This window comes from Equus asinus, chromosome 20 (assembly GCF_041296235.1).
Source record: "Equus asinus isolate D_3611 breed Donkey chromosome 20, EquAss-T2T_v2, whole genome shotgun sequence".
NCBI classification, from domain to species: Eukaryota; Metazoa; Chordata; class Mammalia; order Perissodactyla; family Equidae; genus Equus; species Equus asinus.
This window is the reverse complement of record NC_091809.1, coordinates 27,209,729-27,233,422: the sequence shown is the minus strand read 5'-3', so window position 1 is coordinate 27,233,422 and position 23,694 is coordinate 27,209,729. Positions and strand designations below refer to the sequence as shown.

At 62.2% G+C, this 23,694-nt stretch overlaps 1 protein-coding gene and 2 long non-coding RNA genes across 10 annotated transcripts in view; 2 read left to right on the top strand and 1 right to left on the bottom strand.

The window, feature by feature from the left end:
- The first annotated feature begins 5,520 nt into the window (after window positions 1-5,520).
- Window positions 5,521-16,716, top strand: LOC139041309 (uncharacterized). Of its 6 annotated transcripts, none has more exons than XR_011496224.1 (5): window positions 5,521-5,834; window positions 6,092-6,851; window positions 8,230-13,381; window positions 16,047-16,119; window positions 16,581-16,716. It is a non-coding gene; the product is annotated as an uncharacterized lncRNA (long non-coding RNA). The 6 variants fall into 6 exon arrangements; XR_011496220.1 differs by having other exon boundaries at window positions 5,521-6,364; window positions 6,791-6,851; XR_011496222.1 differs by having other exon boundaries at window positions 5,521-6,851; window positions 8,230-9,637; window positions 10,488-13,381.
- A 313-nt stretch (window positions 16,717-17,029) lies between these two features.
- On the bottom strand, window positions 17,030-20,781 carry LOC139041310 (uncharacterized). Its single transcript, XR_011496225.1, has 3 exons — window positions 18,428-20,781; window positions 17,997-18,126; window positions 17,030-17,166 (listed from the first exon to the last, which is right to left on the bottom strand). It is a non-coding gene; the product is annotated as an uncharacterized lncRNA (long non-coding RNA).
- A 1,472-nt stretch (window positions 20,782-22,253) lies between these two features.
- Window positions 22,254-23,694, top strand: part of ADGRL1 (adhesion G protein-coupled receptor L1) — a 38,350-nt gene continuing 36,909 nt past the window's right edge. Inside the window, exon 1 of one of the 3 annotated variants that reach the window (XM_044752042.2) lies at window positions 22,254-22,916. The gene's annotated coding sequence lies outside the window, so the exon portion shown is untranslated. The remainder of the gene's footprint in view (window positions 22,917-23,694) is intronic. The other 2 variants (XM_070492219.1, XM_014861687.3) reach the window with 2 other exon arrangements.

The following is a 23,694-nucleotide window of genomic DNA, read 5'->3' as shown; positions in this document are numbered from 1 at the left end:
CAGTCTGACGTCGTCATCAAGGCTCCGTCTTGCCTGTCCTTGGACTTCACATAAACGGGTCGTACCACTCGTCCTCTTCTGTGTCTGGCATCTTTCGTTAAACCTGTGGGAATCATCCTTTCTGTAGCGAATATTATCAGTCTGACCTTTTTCTTTGCTGTCTAATATTCCATTGTAGGGAGGTACTGCAATTTGCTTACTTATCCTACTGTCGATGGATATTTAAGTTGTGGTTGGTTGTTGTGAATAAAGCTGCTGTGAACACTCTTGCAGTGAACACAAGGTCACAAAGGTGTTGGGTCAAAACCTGGGACTGGAATGTGCCAGCTCACAGGGCACGTGTATGTGCAGTGTTAGGATATACTCCCAAAAAGCTTTCCAAAGCAGGTGTACCATTTTCCATTCCCACCAGCAGTGTATTTCCATTCCCAGTTGCTCCACATCCCTGCCAACACTTGATATTATCGGTCTTGCTTGCTTTAGCCATTCTGGTGGGTGTGCCCTAGGATCTCCCTGTGGCTTTATTTGCATTTCTCTGGTGACTGCTGATGCTGAGCATCTTTTCATGTGCCTATTAGCCATTTTGATATTCTCTTCTGTTAACTGTTCGAGGCTTCCATCATTTTCTAAATTTGGTTGTGTCTTTTTCTTATTGATTTGTAGGAGCTCTTTATATATTCTGGATATGAGTCCTTGTCAGATATACCTGTTGCAAATATCTTCCTCCGGAGGGAATATTTCCTATACCAAATGATCTCCCCAGGTGTGGGCTGGGAGTGGGTATGAGAGCAAACAGCTGCAGGTTATTCTTTTCTGGCTCCATCTTCATGAAGAAAGCCTGGCTTCTCGAATGCGTGTGACATGCCAAGGACTTCACATCAGTCACGTCCATAAATAGTCCCAACATTCTTATTGATTTAACTCACTAATTCAACACATATTTGAAACTCTAATAACGGCAGATATCGTGGGACCCTGAGAACACGAGGCAAGGTCTAGAAGGAGTCTGTGTTCCTGTGGTGGGTGGTGAGGCAGACGGAAAACACGAAAACAAAGAACGAGGTACCATCAGACGGTGCATGCTGGGAAGGTGGGGGCGGGGAGGGACTGGGGAAGATCCCAGGAGGAAGTGACGGGGGAGCTGGGCTTGAAGGAGGCAGAGCCGGCAAGGGAGATTCAGAAGGAAGGGTGTTGCTGGAAGGGGGAAGAGCCCTGTGGAGGCTCAGGGTAGCTGGAGTGCAGTAAGCAATGTGGAGAGGGACCCCGAAGATGCTGAGTGAGGGACGTGGATGGAATTTAAGAGCCATGGGATGGGCTGCAGCCTTCTGAACGGAGGGACAACGGGAACTTTCTTGTCTCATCAAAGGCCCCTCTCGGGGGTGCTCAGGACTGTGGGGCGAGGGCAGAAGTGGGCAAGGCAACCACAGTGACCCAGGCTCAGGGTGGGGGCCACAGAAAGGGGAAGAAGTGGGCGAATTCAGGTTCTATTTGAAGACGGTTGTCATCCTCAACTTAGAGGGGCCTGAATCTCAGAGAAGTTAAGTGACTTGCCCAAGATCACACAGCTGGAAAATGACAGAAGGCCAGAAAATCAAATTCTGACCTTCTTTCAATCACACAAAAGGTGTCATGTTATGGGCAGCGTGACCTCAGGAAATTTAGAGATGGGGGGCTCCAGGGTGCTAGTGGGGTAATAGGGGGAGGGGCCTGCAAACCCAGAAAATCCACCTGTCCCTATGGGGGTCCCTACCTGTCCCTGGGCCGCAGGGCAGGCAAGTGGCAGGCTGCAGTGTGAACTGAGACCGAGCGGAGAGACATCCTGGAGCCGCCCCACACTAGCCTGGACCCCGTGTCCCCAACAGGGCCCAGCGAGAGAGAGGCCGGGTGTGGGCCCTCAGGAGAGCCGGGAGCCCCGATGGTCCCCAGTGTGTACGTGAGTGTGTGAGTGTGAGCGTGTGTGCTGCCTGGATCCCGTGTGATCCTCCTCCCCAGTCGCTGCAGCGTCGCCCCTGGGTGGCGAGCGGCTCCCCGGAAACAGGGGCGGCGGCGCCCCCTCCACCCCGGGCCTTCTCGCGGGGGGCCGTGGGCAGGGAGGGACCGCGAAGGGCGAGGAGGCCAAGATGGAAGCGCAGAGGGGAATGAGCAGCGCGGGGCCTAGGGTCCCCTGAGCCCTTTCTGGCCGTTGCGAGGCCGCTGAGGGGCTTGCGGGGCGCCCTCGCCGCGGACTTACTGGAAAGCCGTGCGCCCCGACCGCTCCTCCTGGGAGCCGGGGCCCCGGGCCCCTGCGGGGTCCTCGGATCGTGGGGTGGGGGGCCGCCCCTGCGGGGTCTCTGGATCGGGGGTGGGGGCCGCCCCTGCGGGGTCCCCGGATCGGGGGGTGGTGGGCCGGCCCTGCGGGGTCCCCGGATCGGGGGTGGGGGGCCGCCCCTGCGGGGTCCCCGGATCGTGCGGGGGGCCTCCACTGCGGGGTCCCCGGCTGGGGGGCGCGGCTGCTGGGCTCCGCGGGAACGGGCGCCGCGTGGACGCAGGATGGGGGGCTTCATAGAAGACGCCTCGTGCGCGCCGCGCCTCCCCGGCCCCTGCAAGATGGCGGAGCGGCCCGGGGAGCGGGGAGTGCGGCCCCCTCTCCCGCTGGGGAAGGTGGAAGAGAGGCCGGGATGGAGGAAGGAAGCGGGGAGGGAGGGAAGAGCGGGCTGGGAGGACGGAGAGGCGGGGGCGGGAGCCAGTCAGAGGGAGGAGGGCGGGCGGGGGGAGGGAAGGGAAAGGCGGAGGCCCCGATGGATGGAGAGCTGGGGGGGCGGGGAAGGGGGGAGAGGGAAAGGGGAGGAACCAGCAGTGAGGGGAGCCGGGACGGGGGGACCCCCAGCCGTCCGTGAGCTCCAGCCGCTCCAGCCGGGGTCGCTGGCCCGCTCGATCCCGGGTCCTGGGCACCGTCCCCCGACAGGGAGGCGGTGCGCCCCTCTGGCCTGACTTTCCGCCCCGGCCCCAGGGCTGCCGAACCCAGAGCGAACCAGCCCCCTGGGCCGGGGCAGCCTCGTCCCTCCCCCTTAGCTTCTCGGCCTCTGAGAAGCCGCACCCCGCCCCGCGCGGCCAGGCTGCCCTGTCCGGGGGCTGGCATGAGGCAAGACGCCCACTGTCCCCCAACTCCAGGCCGCCAGAGTTGACCCCGAAGAGCCCCCTTTTCCTTAGCAGGGGCGCATGTTTGGGTACACCTGCATGGGTCCTACCTTCCGGAGAGGGTTGCAGAGGTTCCAAAGAGGGGAAACTGAGGCAGAGGAGAGCCGAGAAGACAGTAGAGGTCTCCTTACTCCCCGTGTCCCACCCTTGGCCCCAAAGCAACTTCATTCCCCCCTCCTTCTGGCCTATTCTGTCCTCCCGTTGACAACCACGATGAGAGTTTCAAGGCCCCCCATTCCAACCTTCCTGCTTCACCATAGGGGAGCTCCCAGATGCCTGAAAATATCTTTAAATTAGGAAAAAGAGCTGAGCCGCCAGGGCCCTTTGGTCTATTAGAGGAGGAGCAGAGGCCAGCGCCCCCCACCCCCCTGTGCTCTGGTCTTGCATTTGAAGCCCAGACAGTGGACCCAGCTGGAACAATGATGGGGCAGGCCCCAGCTGCTTCCCTTTCAGCCGCCCCGGGCCCCCTGCCAGGTGTGCCAAAATTAGGACGGCTCCCCTCCAGGCCCTTTTCATCCCCGGCTGCTGGGGCGCCCAGGCACTAACAAGGAAGCTCCCGGGCTGCCTGCCCTCTGGGCAGAGCCGGCCTGGGGACCTCAGGCCGGGCGGTGCCTGGCACTCTGTCCTCCTCGGGGAACTGCCCCCAGGAATGTAGCCCCTGCCACGTGGGGCACCTTCCCTCCACCCCCCTGCTCCTCCCATCCCTGCAGGTCCTGGTGACCTCCGCCTCCTCCAGGCAGCCCTCCCAGCCTGCTGCCATTTGCTCCCTGCTGTTTCTCTTGGGGTTGGGCAATGGGATCTGATCCAAGCTGTGTGCCCCCTGGCAGCTCAGTTGATGGCCGTGAGCCTCAGTCTCCCCATCTGTCAAATGAGAATAATTACGAAAACATGTGTCAGGAGACTTTCACGAGGTTGAAAGGACGTCGTGCGTCAAAGGGGGTACAACATCTTCGTCCTGTTGCTGCAGCCGCATCGGCCCCTCCCCGAGCCCCAGACACACTGGGCTCACCTCCAGGCTGCCCACGGGCTGTTCCTTCTAGAGATCCCCGCAGCTCCCTCCTCCCTTGCTTCACGTCTCTGCTCATAGGTCACCTCCGTGGACGGGCCTTCCCTGGCCACTTAGCCCCGTCACCTGTCCTATGGCCTCTGACATTACGTTGCTCTCCTGAGCTCAGGCTCTGGAGCCCGAGAGGCCTAGGTTCAAACCCTGGCTCCATAGTTATTGGCTGTGTGACCTTGGGCGTGTGACTTACCTTCTCTGAGCTTCAGTAGCTTCGTTTATAAAATGAGGATGGTAATAAAAACTACCTCAGGCAGCGGTTGGGACGAACAAGTGACCTCATGAATGGAGGGCCCTCAGAACAGCGCCTGGCCCGCACCTGCTGTTATTCCCAGAACTAACACTGTCGGTAGGTTCCCGGGTGCCCTCCCCCTCCCCCAGCTAGAAGGAAGCCGTCCTGAGGGCCGATACTCCAGGGAAGTACTCGCTTTACTCACTGTTGCTCCCTCAGTGCCTGCCTGGCCTGGCACACAGGAGACGCTCAATGAATATTTGACGAATGAGTGACTCAAGAAGGTGCCGCTGGGCCTGTCTGAGCCTCAGTTTCCTCATCTGTAAAATGGGGCGGTAACAGCCTGCGCCTGCCGGATGGAAAAGACTCCACGGGGGCAATGCTGCTGCTCCGATTTCCAGAGCAAGTTCATGCTGAGCCCATAGCACGATGCCTCACCCTTCCAGGGCCCTCTCGATGCGGGGCGGCGGGAATGATGGGGGACACACGTTACCGCCCCCAACACTCATTCTCGCCTTCTCCTTGCACACAGCGTGCCCGCCTGCCCGTCGGGTGGCTGTGTGCCCCCTTGGCCCTCGCCTCCCAGCTGGCCTTGCTTCTGGGTGTGTCACGATCCGAGCCTCAGTTGCTGCCTCTGTAAAGCAGGGTTTCTCCGGTTTGGATCCTGGGTGCGGACATGGCACCGCTCGTCAGGCCACGCTGAGGCGGCGTCCCACACGCCACCACTAGAAGGACCCACAACTAGAATATACAGCTGTGTGTCTGCGGGCTTTGGGGAGAAGAATAAAAAACAAAAAAAAAACTCCAAAAAGCAGCAACAACACAAAAGATTGGCAAGAGTAGTTAGCTCAGGTGCCAATCTCTCTAAAAAAAGTCAGCCTTTAAGAAAAACCCACATGAGAGCATGGATGCGCTTAATGGGACAGCCCAGGGAGAGGCGACAAGAGACTGTGGACAAAGAGAGGGAGAGCGTTATGGGGGGAATTGTGTAACCGCCGATGGCTCAGAATGTGACCTTATTTGGAAATAGGGTTGTTGCAAATGTGTTTAGTTAAGATGAGGTTACACTGGAGTCGGGTGGGACCTGAAACCAACACGACTGGAGTATAAGTTTATTCTAGGAAAGAGATGCAGACGCAGATGCGCGAGGGGAGACGACCACGGGACGGCGGAGGCAGAGACGGGCGTGACACGTGTACAGGCCGAGGCGCTGAGGGTGGCTGGAGCCCCGGCGAGCTGGAAGAGCGAGGGAGGACCCCCCCAGAGCCTTCAGAGCGAGCGAGGTCCTGCCCACACCGCGACTCAGACCTCTGGCCTCGAGAATGTGAGAGGACACGGTCCTGCGGCTTTGAGCCCCGGTCCGAGGTACGGTGTCACGGCGGCCCGAGGAAAGGGCGCGGGAGAGCTGAGGGCAGCCAGACACAGAGTGGGTGGCTCACTCCTGACTGGAGTGCCAGTGCCCACCCCCGGCTTTGGCATACTCGGCACCCTGTGCAGGCCCAGGGCACAAAGACGGGCGATGGGGGTGCTTGGCCATGGGCGCAGCATCACTCCGTAGGCCCGGCAGCCCTTCCAGGATCTCCTGGGTGGAGCTGTCACATCCCGGGCGCCCTCCGTTGCAGGTCGAGGTGGCCGTGTCATCAGGGGGTTTGCAGGTCACCCATTCCCTGTCTCCCCGGCTGGGAGGAGCCTCCCCGAGGGCGGGAAGGGCCCCCATCTGTCCAAGACAGCACTGCTCTCTGGACGAGGCCGAGTGTGCGACCCGGCTGGCCAGAAGCGAGAGATTTCACACGGGGGACACGTGAGCCGAATCTCAGTGAAGACCCCAGCGCTGGTGCTGAAACTGCCTGGGTTCGAATCCCAGCCCTGCCGGGGACTGGCTGAGTCACCCTTAGGCAAGCGGCTTTGTTGCTCTGTGCCTCAGTTTCCCTGAGTCTAAAGTGGGGACCATGACAGTCCTACATCGTGGCGCCTCTCAAGGATTAGACCTTTAGTCCATCTCGAGTTAACTTTTGTGAGTGGTGTGAGAAGGGGACTAGTGTCATCCTTGTACATCCGAATATGCCGTTACCGGGCACCGTTACTGGGAGACTGTCCTTTCTGCCCTGAGCCTTCCTGGCTCCCTTGTCAAACATTAGCTGACGGTCATGCCTGGGCCTGTTTCTGGGCTCTCGGTTCTGTCCCGCTGGTGCCCATGTCTGTCCTTCCGCCAGGCCCAGGCCGTTTGGTTAGACGACGGCTTTGTCACAGGGTTTGAAACCGGGAGGGGGGCCGCCTCCAGCTCTGCGCTTCTCTCTCAGGGTCTCTCTTGCTCATTTCAGGCATTAAATGAGACCGTGCCTGTGAGGTACTGAGAAGTCGGGCGCACACAGTTTGTGCTTCGTGAGTGTGGCTCCCACGGATGGCAGGTGGCCCCGGCCTGAATACGCAGGGAGGAAGGTGGAGGCCAGCGAGCTGCCCCAGGGCCCAGGGGAGCTCCCCCTGCAATCATTTCCTTTCTTCTGGGCGTGCTGGGAGGGACAGGGCTGCCCCAGCTTGTGATAGGGACCCCGGCCAGCCTGACGCCACCAGAGCTCACTGCTTCCTCACTGAGCACCTGCCAGCTGGGGTCTGCTCTGGTTCGAAAGGCCTCTCTGGCCACAGAGAAGCAGCTGGGTGGGGACTGGGGGCCGCGGGGAGACCCTTGCTTTTGTGAAAGTGGGAGACAAGGATAGCTTGGCCTGGGCTGGTGGCCGTGCAGGTGGGCGCAGGTATACGGATGTACGTCCTCTTAGAAGGCCGCCCATCACAGGATTTAGGGCCCACCCTAGATCCAGCAAGAGACCATCTCGACAGCCTTAGCTGGTGACATCTGCAAGGACCTATTTCCAAAGAAGGTCACATTCCAGGGTCCCAGGTGCACAGGAACATGCTGGGGGCATTACCCACCCCCACACCCAGGGGCCATGGCTGCTGCTGACAGAGACGGGGAGACAGGGAGACGGGCAGACGGGGTGATGGGGCAGACAGGGCAGGGTGCAAATCCGGGGACAGCGGTGGGGTAGAGAATTCTGTCTCCCACCTGATGCTTGGGCCTGCCCATGAGGTTTCCAAGTGCAGCCGCCTGAAGGTTGGCAGAGAGGCCTGAGCAGAAGATGTCACTGGGAGAGGTCATTGTCAGGTCTAAGTGGCATTTAAATTCTCAAGGCTGGTTGCAATCCCCAGGGCCGTGAGTGTAGCCGCAGGAGAGCAGAGGGCCAGCTCAGGGCTCTGTCTCCAGCATTAAGGCCCAGAGATGAGGAGGAGTCAGCGGAAGAGACCGCGAGGGGGCAGCTGGGAGGCGAGAGGGGAACTCGGAGAGCACAGCGTCCTGGAGGCTGAGAATGGACCGCAGGACCTGGCAGGATGGAGCCTCTCCCTGGCGGGCGGGGAAAAGAGCCCAGTGGGAGAGGGATGTGGGAGAGGGATGGGAAGAGGGATGCGGGAGAGGGAGGGAAGAGGGATGCGGGAGAGGGGTGGGAAGAGGGATGCGGGAGAGGGGTGGGAGGAGGGATGCGGGAGAGGGAGGGAAGAGGGATGCGGGAGAGGGAGGGAAGAGGGATGCGGGTGAGGGGTGGGAAGAGGGATGCAGAGAGGCAGAGGACACACCCAGGCAGTCTCAGGTGATTCGCTGAGAGAGTTAGCACAGGTTCCTGTGGCTTCTGTAACAAACAGCCCCAAACTGGGTGGCTCAAAAACAACAGAAAACAAAACAAACCCATAGACATTTACTGTCTCACAGCTCTGGAGGCCAGACGTCCAAATCAGCATCACAGGGCCGACAGCAGGGCATCCCACTGCAGACTCGGGAGAATGTCCCAGGCTTCTGGAGGCCGCAGCGTCCCTTGGCTTGTGGCTGTGTCCCTGCCCTCTCTGCCTCCATCTCCGTGTGGCCTTCTTCCTTCTGTCTGTGTGTCTGTCTCCCTTTCTCTTCTCTCCAAGGACGTTTGTCAATGGATTCAGAGCTCATCCTAATCCAGGATGATCTCATGTCGAGATTCTTAATTTAATGACATTTCCAATCACCGTTTCTCCAAATAAGGTCACAGTCACAGGTTCTGGTGGCTCGGGTGTGGACATATCTTTCTGGGGGGCCACCGTTGGACCCACTACAAGGAGGAGAGGAACAGGGGTGGGGACAGGGAGGGATGGAGGGTGACCTCGACAAGCCACGTGACCTCCCAGAGCTGCTGTTTCCGAATCAGCGAAGCAATGGCCGGTTGGCCTTGAGACCAAAGGGGTGAATATGCCCGGGACGGTGCGGCCACGTCCAGGCAGGAGGAGTCCTCTCTGCCCACACACGGGGAGGGCCCCCAGGTCTCTGGCCGCTGACCCGGGCCCGAGACAGAGCCATTCCTCGGTGCCCCGACCGGCCCTCATTCACACGGGTGCCAGGCTTCTCCCCTAGGTCTGAGCCTGTCTTTCAAGCCTCTGGATGTTTGTCCAGGAAGTTCCCTCCATGCGCACGACCTTTCCCCCCGCAACTCTGTCGTCTGTCCCCCACATTTCAGCTTGAGGGTGCCTTCCCGGCGGTGGGGCTTGGTGATGCTCAGATCTAACAGTTTCCATCATCGTAAGCACATAGCTTTGCACACTACTTTTTAGTGTCACTCTCTCCCTTCTAGAATAAGCCCGGGGAGGGCGCTGCCTGGAGGCCACTATGTCCCCTTGCACCCAGCTCGGACTGGCACCTAGTAGGCGCTCCACAAATGTAGCTGGGGATGTCCTTCGTCAGGTGATGGGATGTGCTGGGCATGACCCACCCCCAGACAGGTCACTTGGTGTCTCAGCAGGACATTCCGGAATCTTCTCTGAGGTGCCAGGGACACCGTGCACGCACACACACACGCACAGAATGAGCCATCCCCCCCTCCTCCACCCGGCCCTATCCCCGATTTCTTGATGGAATATTTTTTCCCCGGGGCAGAAAATGAACCGTTATTAAAACAGCCCAGTGACTGGCCGGGAAAACCCATTTGCAACGATTTATCCAGTGTGGCGGCTGCCGGAGGACGTGGGCGGAGGGGAATCACATCCCATCAGGGAGAGCAGATGGCTTCGCTCCTCTTCCCTGCTCGGCTCCGAGGCAGCAATCCGTGTCAGCCGGGGGTTTGTTCCTGGTGGTGTGATGGGGGCGACTCTGGCAGGAGGTGGGCCAGGCGGCTGCGTCCTGGGGGCGAGGGGTGGCTTGGGACCCACCAGGACCCATTCCCCTGCCTACTGCCATCTCCTGGGCGGTGGCCGCCTGCCCGGGGCCCCTTCCCCCAGTCACATCCTTTCAATGTCTGCATCTTCTTCTCAGCACCTGGGATCTTCCTCTCCCCTCTGTCCTCCCCCTTCGGTTGTCCCTTCCCTCGAAGGCAGGGCCATGTGCTGCCCCTGCACCCCAGGTGCTGAGCACAGGGCATCACCGGGCCCCCCCTCGGATGTGGGCTGGCCCACCATTACTACACATCCCGGCGTCATCGTCTGGCCCCCACCCTCGCACCAAGCTGTGAGCGTGCTGAGGGAGGCGCTGTTCCGCCCTCACTCGTTTAGGGATCCGGGTCCTTCCACCCCCTGAGGAAAGCCAGACCCACTGCCAGCCTCGCGGCGGGGAGAGGGGACGACACGACCGAGTCACCTGTCTGTGCCAAAGCCACCGGTGGCTTCTCTCCTTCAAAGGGGAGGCCTGTTCGCCTGGCTCCCAGCGGCCCTTCCCCACCTAGACCCAAAACATCTCTTCAGTTCCTGACCCGACACCCCGCACCTGCCCCGGCCCCAGCACCTTCTGGTCGAATCCGCAGGCCCCTCTGGGGTGCCTCCCCCCCACCATGGTGCCCCTGGCTGCCCTGGTGCTCCATGTCCACCTCCTGAGTGTGGGCTTGACGGTTCAGAGCCCAATCCAGCCCACAGATGTGATTTGATCTGCCCATGCAGGGGTTTAAAAAATGGTAATGAGTTGCTAGCTTTGAAATATCAGGGGATTAAAAATCTGGATCCCTGGCTTTCCGTTGACAGACGCAGGCTCCGTAAAGTGGAGGCCACACTCCCACAGGCTGCCCGGCCAGGGCACAGTGCTGCCAGTTCTCGAGTGGTGAGTGGTTAGGGCTACTCTGGACCCAGACTGCCTGGGTTGCAATCACTCAATGTTCCTGTTCTGGAATCTTCCGCCTCTCCCCCTCGCCTGGTGTCCTGGGAGCGGGACTGTGTGGACCCCACCCACCGGCTCCTGGGTCCTCTGGCTCAGGTTGGGTTTGTCCTGTGAGGACCCCTGCATAGGACGGGGAGTGGGGACATTCATTCCCCAGCTTGGCCCCTTCACCTGTGGCCCCTGAGGGTCGGCTGCATCCCTGTCAGAGGTCACGGGTCCACACCATCCACGCAGCCTGTGACCTCTCCAGGTTCTGGTAACTGCCCCTCCTCTCGCCTCCCAGACCTACGGGTGCTAATGGCCCCCATGTTTCCTGGCTCATGGCTCGGCATGATACCCTGAGGTTCCCTACGTCTGCCACACTTCGTACATTTGTCCCTTCATTGAGCTCTGCTCAAATGACCCAATCGGAAAGTAGCACCTGTTTTCATGGGGCCCTGGCTGATACGGCCCCATCCCAAAGTTAACCCCCGGGGAACGGGGATAATGGGAGCATCTGCTTCTAAAGCTGCTGCGAGGATCAGCAAGTTAATGCTGTGTAAGGAAAGGGCTTAGCAAGTGCTGACAGATGCTGACAATTCTCACTGTCCCTCACCACAGTCCCCACCACTCCTTACTGTCTCCCTGACACTGACGCTGAAGGTCACGTGTGCCATTGCTGACGCAGTTGGTGTTCTAGACTTGGCTGCTTGGCGTGTTTGTTACTTGCTGATAGTCCCTCGATGCCCTCCTCCAGCGCACTGGGATGGCCCATTCTGCGGCTGCCTGTCCCTGTCCCACTAGCCCCCCAGGGCTCCGGATGTCGCAGGGCCGTGCTAGTGTCCTCTGGCAGCCCTAATGAAGGGCCATGAGTAGGCAGCAGTTTATCCCTTCACTGCTCTGGAGGACAGAGTTGAGACCCAGGCATCGGCAGGGCCGTGCCCTGCCGAGGCCCGGGGGGCCCTTCCTCACCTCCTCCAGCTGCGGGTGGTCCTGGGCTTATGGCCACGTCCCTCCAGTCTCCCTGCCCCCTCTCCTCTCTTCTCAGGACACTTGTCACTGGGTTCAGGCCCCGCAATCCAGGAGGAGCTCATCCAAGATCCTGAACTTAATTACTTCTGCAAAGACCCCGTTCCCATGTAAAGTCACACTCACAGGTCTAGGCAGACATATCTTGTGGGGGCCACCACTCGGCCCACGACAGGCCCACAGCCCAGCCCTGACCCGGGGGTGGGGCAGCTTCCCTGCGGGGCTCGGGGAGGCCGAGGCCCAAATGCCACCTCACGGCCCTCAGTCTCCCACGCAGGCCGAGCCTCAGGAAGCCCACGCCCCTGTGGGCAGCCGGGGAAACGCGGGAGCCCCTCCTCCAGCTGGACCAGCATCGTGTCCTCCTCCCTCCATGGCCGCTGAGCAGTTGTCATTCCGCGTCCACGTCAGAACGCCCCGCTCCCTGCCCATCTGCGGCTGGCCTCTGACCTCCGCCGGCTCCTCGCAGGGCTGACCCTTGGATCCAAAGTGCACTCTCCCAGCACAGACATCTTTCTCTGCCTCCACGTGGCTTCAGCCCTCCGCTTGCCAAGGTGGCCCTGGCTCCCGCCAGCCTGTGGAGCCGCCTCCCTTTCGGGCGTTCCCTCCCCCCCCCCCCCCCCCACCCCGACCCAAGTGCACCATGGCCAGGCTGGCTGGGTCGGGCTCGTGGAGCTGGTGAGGGTCAACTCTTTTTTGTTTTCTAATAATTTCTTTTTGAGGTGAAATTCGCCTCATGTAAGGTCTACCATTTTAAAGTGTACAATTTGGTGCAGTTTTGCATATTCAAGTGTTGTGCCACCATCGCCAGTCCCTAATTCCAGAACATTCTCACCACCCCGAAGGAAACCGTCCCCATTAGCATTCACTCCCCATTGCTCCTCCCTCCACCGCGGCCCCTGGCGCATGCTGACCTGCAGGTGTCTCTGTGGACGTGCCTGTCCTGGACTTGCACGTCAACTGAGTCACTCACTCCGCGGCCTTCTGTGTCTGGCCCTTTCACTCAGCGTGATGTTTTGGGGGTTCATCATGTCACAGGGTTAATTCTCCTATTGTGAAGCACGTACCTCTTAAGAATACAGCTCTGTGGGTTTTTAAAATATGACCCATCCTTGTCACCACCACCTGGCTCAAGATATGGAATATTCCAGACCCCTGGAAGCTCCTAAGGCCACTGGCCAGGGGGTGTCCCCTCCCAGAGGATCATTTTCCCAGAGGTCCTCTCCTGAAGGTGACTGTGCCCCCCACAAGGGACATGCGTCACAACTGGAGACATGCTGCTGGCACCCGGAGGGAGAGGCCAGGGATGCTTATCAGCTTCCTCCGAGGCCCAGGAAGCCCCACAGCACGGAAGCTCCAGCCCCGGGTCAGTGTCCACCGTGAGGGACCTCGGCCGACTCCACAGCCGGCTCCTGCGCGTCCTGGATGCCACGGGAACAGGAGCCCGCGCCAGTCCTATTCGTGTTCTGTGCTCTTGTTCAGTGTTGTCTCGAGACTCACCGCGCACGGTACTGGCTCCTTCTCACGTGGCGTCATCCTCCACGGCGAGAAGATGCCCCAGCCTGTCTTCCGTTTGCCGGGCCAGCTACGCTGCTGCTGTCCCGCGTCTGGCAGTGACGAGGAAGCTGCTACGAATGTCGTGCAGGTGTTTTTTGTGGACCTGGTGCCTGTTCCCACTGAGGGGCAACTGAGGGATGGAAGTGCTAGATTGTAGCAACTGAACGTGGCACATGGGTGTGCGAGAGGCCGAGCTCAGGCAAGTTTGCACAAAACCCTGACTTCTCTTGACGAGTCCCTTCTGGCGACTCTGAGCCTGACTTTTCACATGATCGCTCTCGGCCTGAGCTGAGCAGTAGCCAGCAGCTGCCGCCTTAAAAGGGGGTGCACCTCCAGCTCCCCACGGCTGCCCCCCTCCCCACTCACTGCCTCACAGCTGCCCCAATTCTGCATTTTTGTTCCCTGGTTGGCATCTGGCTCTGCAGCCCCTGTCCTGGGCCCACGCAAGGTCGCAAGGTCGGGAATTAGCTTCTACCTCCCTGTGGCCATGGCCTTGACTTCCGGGGACCCTCCCCTCCCTGCTCGATCACTCCCCAGCTCCACTCCATCTCACAGAGCCTGCAGCCCCTTCGGACCTGGCAGGCATTTCCAGGTTGCCTCAGGCCCCCCTGCTCCCTATCCTGCTGCAGCCTGGGCTCTGCAGACCTTTCTCTTGGCGGCTTCCCCTGAACCGGCTCTCCGGCCCAGACCACCTGCGCATGGAGTTCACTTCCCCTGGGGGGCATTCTCTTCTGAGCCCCCTGGCCCTGCTGGCCTCCCAGCTTTGCTCATCCACAGCCCTGCCCTGTCTTCCACGCCTCAGGCACTGATGGCCCCCAGCCCCCTGCCGGCGGGACTGCCCCAACCTCCTTCACTGCCTTCTGCCCACCCCCAGCTCCTGCACGGTGAAGACAGGCCCTGGGGCCTGCAGATGGAGGGACAGCCAGGCCGGTAGACCCGCCTAGCTGGCCGCACCTCTGCAGAAGCCACGTGACCCCCAGGACCAGCCCCTAGGACAAGCAGGGCAGGCCCACCTCCTCCCAAGGGAGGGGGCCTGAGAACTAGGCCTCTCCTGCAGGCCCCAAAGTCCCGGCCAAGGCGGGAAGAGCACAGGCCCTTCCTGGGGTCCTTAAGTCCCCACAGGCCAGGCCCACGCCCCAACAGTCCCAGCTGTCCCCACGCACTGTCCAAGTGGCCCCAACAGGCACCCTTCATCTCCAGGACTCTCTCTGACTCCGCACCTGCTCCCCAGTCTTCCCCTCAGCTTTGCCCTCAGAGGTTTCCTCCCCCCTCCTCTCTCAAGCCCTCCGCTGGGGCCCGCTTGCTCTCTCCTCACCTCCAAGGTCGCCAGGGCCAGGGCCCTTTCCTCTGTGCCCTTAGCAGCCCTCCCCCAACTCCCCCGCTCTCTCCCTCCCTGCTCCCCCCACCTCTCTCCCTCCCCCCTCATCCCCTTCCCCCATTCCCCCTGCTCTCTCCCTCCCCCCTCATCCCCTTCCCCCCTCTCCCCCTGCTCTCTCCCTCCCCCCTCGTCCCCTCCCCCCACTCCCCCTGCTCTCTCCCTCCCCCCTCATCCCCTTCCCCCCTCTCCCCCTGCTCTCTCCCTCCCCCCTCGTCCCCTCCCCCCCACTCCCCCTGCTCTCTCCCTCCCCCCTCATCCCCTTCCCCCCTCTCCCCCTGCTCTCTCCCTCCCCCCTCATCCCTCCCCCCATTCCCCCAGCTCTCTCCCTCTCCCCTAGTCCCCTCCCCCTATTCCTCCCAGCTCTCTCCCTCCCCCCTGGTGCCCTCTCCCCCATTTCCTCCCCCTCCCTGCCCCCTCGTTCCCTCCCCACACTCCCCACTCTCTCCCTCCCTGCTCCCCCACCTCTCTCCCTCCCCCCCATCCCCTTCCCCCTTCTCGCCCCTCTTTCCCTCCCCCTCGTCCTCTCCCCCCACTTCTCTCCCCACTCCCTTCCCCCTCATCCCCTCCCCCATCCCCCCTCTCTCCCTCTCCAATCGTCCCCTCCCCCATTTCCCCCAGCTCTCTCCCTCCCCCCCTCGTCCCCTCCCCCCCCACTCCCCCCCTCCTGGCCTCTTCTCCACGCCCACACCTGGGGGAAGGGGCGGGGCCTCCGCACCTGGGGGCCAGGAGCAGGGGGCATCCGCCCCTCTAGGCCAGGAGGGCAGCACAGCCCTCTGACTTCCCTACTCAGGCCCCAACTGGGCCCCATGGCGTCCCTGCCTGCTGGCACGGACTCTCGCTTCCGGGAGCAGGAGGGTGGGTGTTTGCTGGGTTCGGGTTCAGGGTGTGGTCCCGATGGGGGTGCAATGGGGAAGGGGTCCTGTCGGTCCGCTTCCAGGACATGCCCCGACTCGGACCCCCCTCCCCAGCATCCTGTCCCAGGCCTGGGTCGCCTGTCACCTGGATTGACGGCGGCAGCCACCTCCCCAGTCTCCTGGCTCCTTCTCAATTCCCCCCATAATTTCATTTTAATTGGGGTGATATTCACATAACATAACATGAACTACTAACCATTTTCGAGCGGGTAATTCAGTGGCATTCGGCATATTCACATTTAGTGTCTAGTTCCGAGACATTTTCACCACCTCACAAAGGAAACCTGCCCCGAGTGGCAGTCACTCCCCACCCCTACCCCAGCCCTGGCGCCCCCCTGATGTGCGTCTGTGTCTCTGGACTTGCCTGTTGTGGACATTTCATGTCAATGGGATCACAGGCACGTGGCCTTTTATGTCTGACTTTCAAGCAGCATAGTTTTTCAAGGTTCATCCATGCCGTGTGTATCAGCGCTTCCTTTTGACTGCTCAGTAATGTTCCGTTGCGTGAATATGTTTGGCACCGTTTATCTGTTCATCCACTGATGGACATTTGGGTTGTTTCTGTTTTCCAGCTTTTGTGAATAATGCTGCTGTGAACACCAGAGTGCAAGTATCTATCTGAGTCCCTGTTTTCAATTCTTTTAGGTATATGCCTAGGAGGGGAATTGTGGGTCACACAGTAATTCTCTGTCGAACCGCCCTTACAATCTCTAAATGTACAAATAAGATCACATCCCCCCCCGCCCCAAAGCCCTCCCTGGGCTCCCCCCTCCCACAGAGAACCTAATCCAGACCCTCCCATGGCCTCGGAGGCTGAGCCCTCGGGTCACACCACGTTGGCCCTCACGCTCTTCAGAGAGTCCTGCCTGCTCCAACCATAGAGCCTTTGCACCTGCCGTTCCCTCTTCCTGCCTCACACACGATGGGCTCCTTCTCAACCATCAGGTCTCAGCTCAAATCTCTCCTGCTCAGAGAGGCTCCCCTGGGGCCCCTTAGCCTAAATCATAGGCGCCTGCACCCTGCCTTGTCGTGACTCGTCATTGTTTTAGCCTTCCTAAGTTCGTCGGCACTCTGAAATTTTCTTCCTGTTCCTGGTGAATTTTCAGCCTCCCTGACGAAGTCGCAGCTCCAGGAGGCCGGTGCCTTTGTGTCTCTCAGTCACCGTCACACCGCAGCTTCCAGAACAGGGCCTGGAACCCGGGTCAGGACCAGAGTGAGGTGCATGAAGCAAAGTAGCCACCAAGATAAATTCTATTTTAAAAAATAAAAATTCATGCAAAAAAAAAAATCCATGGTGAACAAAACGTCGAAATCTTCAAGAAAAGGACAGCATCAGTGTCCCCCTTTCTCTATCCCTCAGGCTCCTCACAGCTTTCTGACTGACCCTGCCTTTAAAACGTTGATTATTTTGGTCACCATGGATATTTTGCATAAATTTCAGGTTTCTTAAATATTGCATTGCAATCTTACTTCTCTTGATTACTCCATTTTTTGCGTCCTGCCCTGGGGCCGGGGCTCACTGGGCCAGAGGGAAGCTGGGGCCTTGTAGCCCCTCCCCTTGTCCCCTGCACAGGCAGGCGGTGGCTCCAGGGCGGTGGCTCCAGGCGAGGTCCTTGCATCACACAGGCCTGATTCAGAACTGATTCCATTTTTTAACTACTTGGGCGAGTTATGCAGCGTCAGTTTCCCATTCTGTAACATGGGGAGAAATTACCTACCTCCCCAGGTATTCAAAAAGAGTAAATGAGACTATTGATGTCAACTCAGGCAGGCTCTCAGTCAGCCTGGCTGTCCCCAGGCCCCAACACGACACCTCCACTTGCAGATCCATTAAACCAAATGTGACGCCTACACGGACCCTGCAAACTGCCCTCCCTCCATGGTCCCCATCCTCCAGGCGCTCGGGCCACAACCTGCCTATTTCCGCCGCATCCCACTTCCAGTCTATCTGCTCACCCTCAGGTACACCCAGAACCTGCCCGCTGCTCACCTCCATTGTAACCTTCCTGCTCCCACTCCCAGCATCGATCACCTGGACCAGTGTGGTCGCCTCCTCCCTGGCCTCCCAGCTTCTGTTCTTGAGCCCCACACTGATCCCCACAGTGGCCAGAGGGCGCCTGTGAGCACCTGAGTCAGAGCATGGCCCTCTTCTGCTCAGAACCCTCTGTGGCTCCCAGCTTGCTCAGAGCAAGACCCAAAGTCGTCCCCAACCATGCAAGGCCAGCACTGTCTGCCCCAGCACCTCCCTGCCCTCACCTCCTCCATCTGTTCCCCTCACTCCCTCCCTCTAGCCACACAGGTCCTCTCGGGGAGCCTTTGAACACCCAGCATGTTTCTGCCTCAGGACCTTTGCTGTTCCCTCTGCCTGGAACTCCCTTCCCCCAGATTCCCCCATGATTCCTCCCTCATCTCCTCAGGTCTCTATACCTTCTCAGTCGGGCTTCCCGACTTACCTCATCTAGAATTGCAGCTGCCACCACGCCCTCCATCCACCTCCCTCAATTTTCTTCCATAGCGCTTACCATCATCTGACATCCGGGATCTTTCAGTTGTCTGATTTCTCTTCTCTCTTCTCGATTAGACTGTCAGTCCCGAGAACAGAGGATCTTGCCTGCTTTGTTCATCGCTGTGTTCCCAGACCTAGCAGAGTCCCTGGCACCCAGGAGGTGCTCAGTAAATGTTGACTGACTGAATACACCCCCAAAGACAGCAGTTGCAGTTAATCCCCCACTGGATCCCCCCAGCCTTTGCACTGGGTGAGGGTGTAGGGTGGCATGGGGCTCAGGCATTGCCCAAGGTGGGGGTCCTGGGGCCTCCAAGAGTCCCAGAGGCACACAGAACCCTGCTGGCCCAGCCCCCGAGCTCACTCAAGTTCCCCACGCGCCCCCCTTCCCCCCAGCTCCCTGCTCCCTTTCCAGGGCCAGTGCCCTATTGCCTTCGGTGTCTGTCTTACCCTCTGGAACCAGGCGAGCTGGCTTCTGTGTTCTCAGGCACCAGGGCACCCTCAGCACCTGGCAGCGCCCCACTCAGGTCCGGGAGGGGCTCTGTGTCTGAAGAATCCGTGAAGGAGGGAACACGTGAACCGAATAATGAAATGCCCAGCAGGGTCATGCACCCTGGGCAGAGTGGGCTCTAGATCAGCCGGCTGGGGGCACCTGGTGGGTGGTGCTGGTCTGGGCGTTGCCCTGGTCTGCCGAGGCCAGGAACGTGTTTCATCCCTACCCTTGTGCCCCCCTCCCCGCACGTGTTACAAGGTCTGGCGCCAAACGCAGGACCTAAAGAACCTGAGGCAGGACCCCCAGGACCGAGGGCATAGGCCTGAGGCCAAGGACGCAGAGCACTAGGGACAGGGGAGGGTGGAGGAGCACAGCACCCAGGACGGTCAGCGTGGGGACCCCAGGCAGCGGGCGCAGCACACGGAGCGCAGGGCGGGGGCAGAGGGCACAGGGAGCCCAGCCCTGTCCGAGGTCGGGACGCCCGAGGTGCTGGGTCCACAGAGAGTCCCCGCGACGCGGGGAGATCAGACGAGGGGTGTACCAAGGGCGGGACGCCCTGGGCGTGGGGGTGTTCTGACATGGGGTGCTGAGAAGGGGGGGCCAGCGCGCAGGGTGCACAGCACGTGGGGTATCGGAAGCTCGGGGCACACTCGGGTGGGAGTCCCGAGGCGCAAGGTGGGATGCTGGGAGCGAGGAGTGGGGCGTCCGAGGCGCGGGGACCGACCGCGCAGCGCCGGCCACCAGGCACCCGGGCGAGGCTGCGTGCGACGCGCCCGTTCCCGGAGCCCGGCTGCTGGCGCGACCTCCACTGCGGCTGCGCAGCTCGGGGTCTGGGGCGAGGAGAAGGGGCGCCCGAGCTCTTCGCGCCCCCACCTGCTCCCCATCCTCTGCCTCTGAGCCCCTCGCCCGCCCGTGAGCCCAGAAGACCCGGATGGAATGGAGGCTGGCCAACGGATTCCGGTCGCGTCCACGGGCGCTCCGCGGACCACGGGCTTTGGGAGAAAGAGGAGGGGCTGGGAGGGGGTCCGGCCGGATTTTTCCAAGCTGAGCTGGAAACCCCCTCTCCTCATCTAAGTATGTAAAGGCCACCCCTTCTCGCAGCCTCTGGGGAAGGCAGGTTAGGACCACCCCGTGGGCAGGCTCCTAGGTCACGGGAAGGTGGGTGGGCTGCTCAGGGCCGAGGGTGGGGGGTGGGCGGAGGCGTGCAGCCAGAGAGCTCCGGACGTGCCCAGCTTTCCGCGGCTCCACGTTCTCTCCCCCGTCAGTCCTGCTGGGTTTAAGGAAAGCTGGCTGTCTGGATGTGGGGGAGGGCGTCCCGGTTGCCCCCTGAGACACCACACCCACTCGCCAGCACCTGGAAGACTTCCACGGGGCCTGCCAGGTACTGTCCATATATTTCAGAGTGGGAAACTGACGTGTGGAGAGGCCAGCCCCCATGCCCAATAGATCTGCAGTCGACCGCGGATGGATGGAATCTTGCTGCCCCCACAACCTCTGCTTCGTTCTTATTTGGTCCTCAGATCCAGTGTCGGGGCTGCTCACCCGGATTCCAGGCAAGAAGTCTGCAGCCACGGAACCCGGGCGTGAAGGGAGACAAGGTGGCCCACCTACCCTCTCCACCGGGAGTTCGGCCCGGATCTGGCCTGGGTTCAGGGCTATGAGAACCCCTGCCCAGTCCTGAAACGAAGGCTGTCCACACAGGGGGCGGAGGGCGCTGGGTTGCCAGAGAGATGGCTCCTGGTCCCCCAACCAGCCTGGAAGTCTGGTGCCTGCCTTTCCCCAAGTTCCGCCACCAGGACATGCTTCTCGAAAGGGCTTCTCTGAGGCCAGGTTAATTCACTTGCAGATGTCCAATTTCAGCTGTTTTAAAAACTCAGTTCCCCTTCCAGTCGGCCCCAAGTTCTGTGTATTTCCCACCCCACCGCTTCCATGCTCTATTCCTCACGCGTTCTGCAGAGCCAAGCTTGGGTGGCAATGCATTCTCTTCCCCGGAAACAGAGCCAGGGTTTGCCTCCCTCCCTGTCCTCGGCACGTCCCCTTCCTCTAGAATCCAGATCCGGATCGGTCTGCTTCACTGCCTCCCACACCCGACTACTGCCGGCTCGAGTCCGGGCTCGAGTCCGCCAAGATTCAGCCCGGAGTGTGGACTCGCATACGCTCACTGCTTTACCGCCTAGCCTCGCGGGAGGGACGTCGTTCCCCGAGGATCCAACCCCGGGATTTGCTCCTCCCCACCCATCAGTCTCGGAGCGGCACCCCTCTTTTGTAAAATGGAGCCAGCAGCCCGGCTTCCAGGTCCGGACTCCCCAGATCCTCCCCGGATCTTACCTCTCCGGACTCCCCCTCCCCTCTCCCGCAGGATTCTGCCCCCCCCCCCCATTTCCCCCCAGCCCCCACCCTTCACGGAGCTGTCTGTTCTGCTTAAGTGCCTATTTTTGGCCTGAGGCCCGGTGTTATACCCCGCCCCCTCGGTCTTGGCAGTCACAGCTCTGGCTCCGGGGATCCAAGCCAGGTCGGCCAGCCTTCCCCACCCGGGAAGGGGGTGCCGGGCTCCCTCTGCAGCTTCAGCCTGAAACCTGCCCCTCGCCTCACTCGGCCAGATGCCTAGGAACCCGCCGGCTCCTTGCCCTACTTCTTCAAGTCGGCCGGCGGCACCGTAGCTGCTAGGCTGTGGGAGTCCGTACCGGGTTTTTGCTTTCGCCGAGAAACAAAAATTCAATTTTTTTCTCTCTTTCTTCGCCCCTCCCGCCGCACAAAGCGAGACGCTTGAGGCGTTTATAGATACTAACCTCCCCTAAAACTCCCCTCCGCCCTTGCTGCCCGGTCCGCTCCAAGCCCTTGTCCGGCGGTCCGGGCTACTCCGCGGGGGTCCCGTCCCGCCCCGCGGACTCCAGTCCTGGCTTTGCGGCTTCCCTCGCCTGCATTGTGGGTCTGGTCTCCCCGGGCAGCGGCCTCCGCGGCGCATCCCCGTCGCCGCGCCCCTGCATCCCGGGCCGCGGTACCTGCCCGCGGTTCAGCCCGCGCGCCGCGCCCGCCGTCCGAGCCCGGCCCGCCTGTTGCCCCTCCCCCTCGCACGTCGCTGCCGGGAGGACGGGGCAGCCGACGCCGCTCAGAGCCCCCGCCCCGAGCCCCCCGAGCCCAGGTCCGGGAGCTCTAGGCCAGGTCTTGTTCGTTCCCACTGTATTAGGCATGACGCATTACTCCGTCTCCCGAGGAAGGACCCGGCCCGAAATTTGCGTGCCCGGGGTGCATCTGGCCCTGTCGCAGCTCCCCCCGCGCCTCCCGTCTCCGTTTGATCCAACCCGGGCTTTGCAAACCCCTTCCATATGCCCCCCCGTGCTCCACGCCGGCCCGGCGCCTTGCCTTGCCTCGCCTTGCCTTCCCGGCCCGCAAGATCCTCTCCGGGTCTTCCGTGCGCCCGCCCCCTCCCCCACTCCCGTTCCGACTCGGGGATCTAGTGCGTCGCCTTCCCGCTCCCCGCTTTTCCAGAGAGGCCCCGAGGAAGCGGAGGGCGACGAATCCAGCTCGGGTTTTCGGGCCGGCCACGAGCGCCGGGCCAGGCTGCGGCGCCGGTCCGGGCGGCGGCTCCAGGCCGGGTTTTGCGCGCGCCCCGCCTCCCCCTCCCAGAGCGGCTGCGCCCGGAGCGGGCGAGCAGGCGGCTTGTCATTGCTGGTGCCCGGCGCCGGTCGCCCGCGTCCTGCGGTGCCCACGGCCCGGCCCCGCGTCCCCCCGGCCGCCCCGGGGGCGCCCCGCCGCCGCGCCCGCCTCCAGCCGCGCCCCCCGGGCCGCGCGCCGCCCCCCAGCCCCCGCGCCTACTGCAGGATCCCGAGCCGTCGGCCCGGGAGCTGTCGGCGCTGCGGCGCCCCCGCCCGCTGTCTGCCGAAGGGGCCCCGGCCGATGGGGCCGCGCGGACCCCAGAGCGGCGCCGCCGGGCGGCGGGGGGCTGCAGGGGCGCCCCGGCTGCCGCGTTAACCCCTCGGCCGCCGTCGGAGGGGGCTGGGAAGTCGCCTGGGCGCACACGTGCCGCCCCCGTCGGGGCCGCGGAGCTGCGGGGGAGATGCGGGCCGCCGCCGGCGCCGCCTTGGGGGGCTCCGCCTCGCCCCAGCCCCCCGAGCTCTGACGCCGCCCCCGCCCCGCCGCCGCCGCCGCCTCCCTCCCCCGGAGGGGCGCGGACCCGCTCGCCCCCAGCCCCCAGCCTCTGCCGCCGCGAGGGGGCCGCCTTTGGACCTGGGTGATCCACCTTTTTTTTTTTTGTTTGTAAATTTTTGGCTGGTGGCGGCGGTGCTGGGCCCGGGGAAGGAGGGGACACGGAGGCCTCCCTCGTCCGCCACCCCTCACCCGTTTCCCCCCCCGCCCCGGTTCCGGGAGATGTGCCGGGCGGGGGGTCCGGGTTCGCCGAGCCGCAGGAGAAACGCGCAGGGCCGACCCCAGAGCGGCGTTGGACAGGTGAGTGTCTGCGGGCCCGCAGCGACGGGGACGCCGCACCTGGGCCAGGTGTGCGGGCCGAGGTGGGGGGAGGCTGCGAGCGGGGCCCTGTCCCGGCCGCGCGGGGGGATGGGATGCTGGTCCCCGCACCTGAGCGGGAGGGCGGTCGGGGGCGGCCTGCACCTCACCCCCGCGGGCGAGGGAGCCGAGAGGGGCGGCCCTCATGGAGCGCCCGGGGTTCCGGGGTGCGGATGGACGGCCGCGGGGTGCTTGGCGCGGGGAGGGGCCCGCGAGTGTGCCCGCGCGTGGTTGCGTGTGCCCGCGCGCGCGCCCGTCTTTGTGGGGAAGCGGCGCGGCGGTGGCTGCGTGTCCCCGGTGCGGGTGCGCGCGGGTGCTGGGCGCCCTGTTTGTGTAGGTGTTTGGGTGGGAGCGGAGGGGCTGCGTGTGCGCGCCGCGCGCGGGCCCGGGCCCCGAAGGAGCTGTGTGGGGGGCTGGCACCGCAGGATGCTGGGTTGGGGGTGGTTTTTCTCTGCGAGGCGGAGGCGCGGGGGATGGGGAGGGGCTGTCTGGGTGTCGGGCGGCCGCAGCCTGCGGGGCGCCGCTGTCAGGAGGAGGAGGCTGCAGCCTGGCGGCGTCTTCTCTCGGTGGTACCCGGTTAAGCGTGGGAACTGTCGGGTTTGAGCCACCCGGTTTCGGGCTTTGAGGGCTAGAACCGTCCCCCTCCCCCAGGTGTTCAACGGGTAGAGCCATGGGGTTTCAATTCTCATCCTGCCACCTGAGGGTCCTGGGAGAGGGGTCT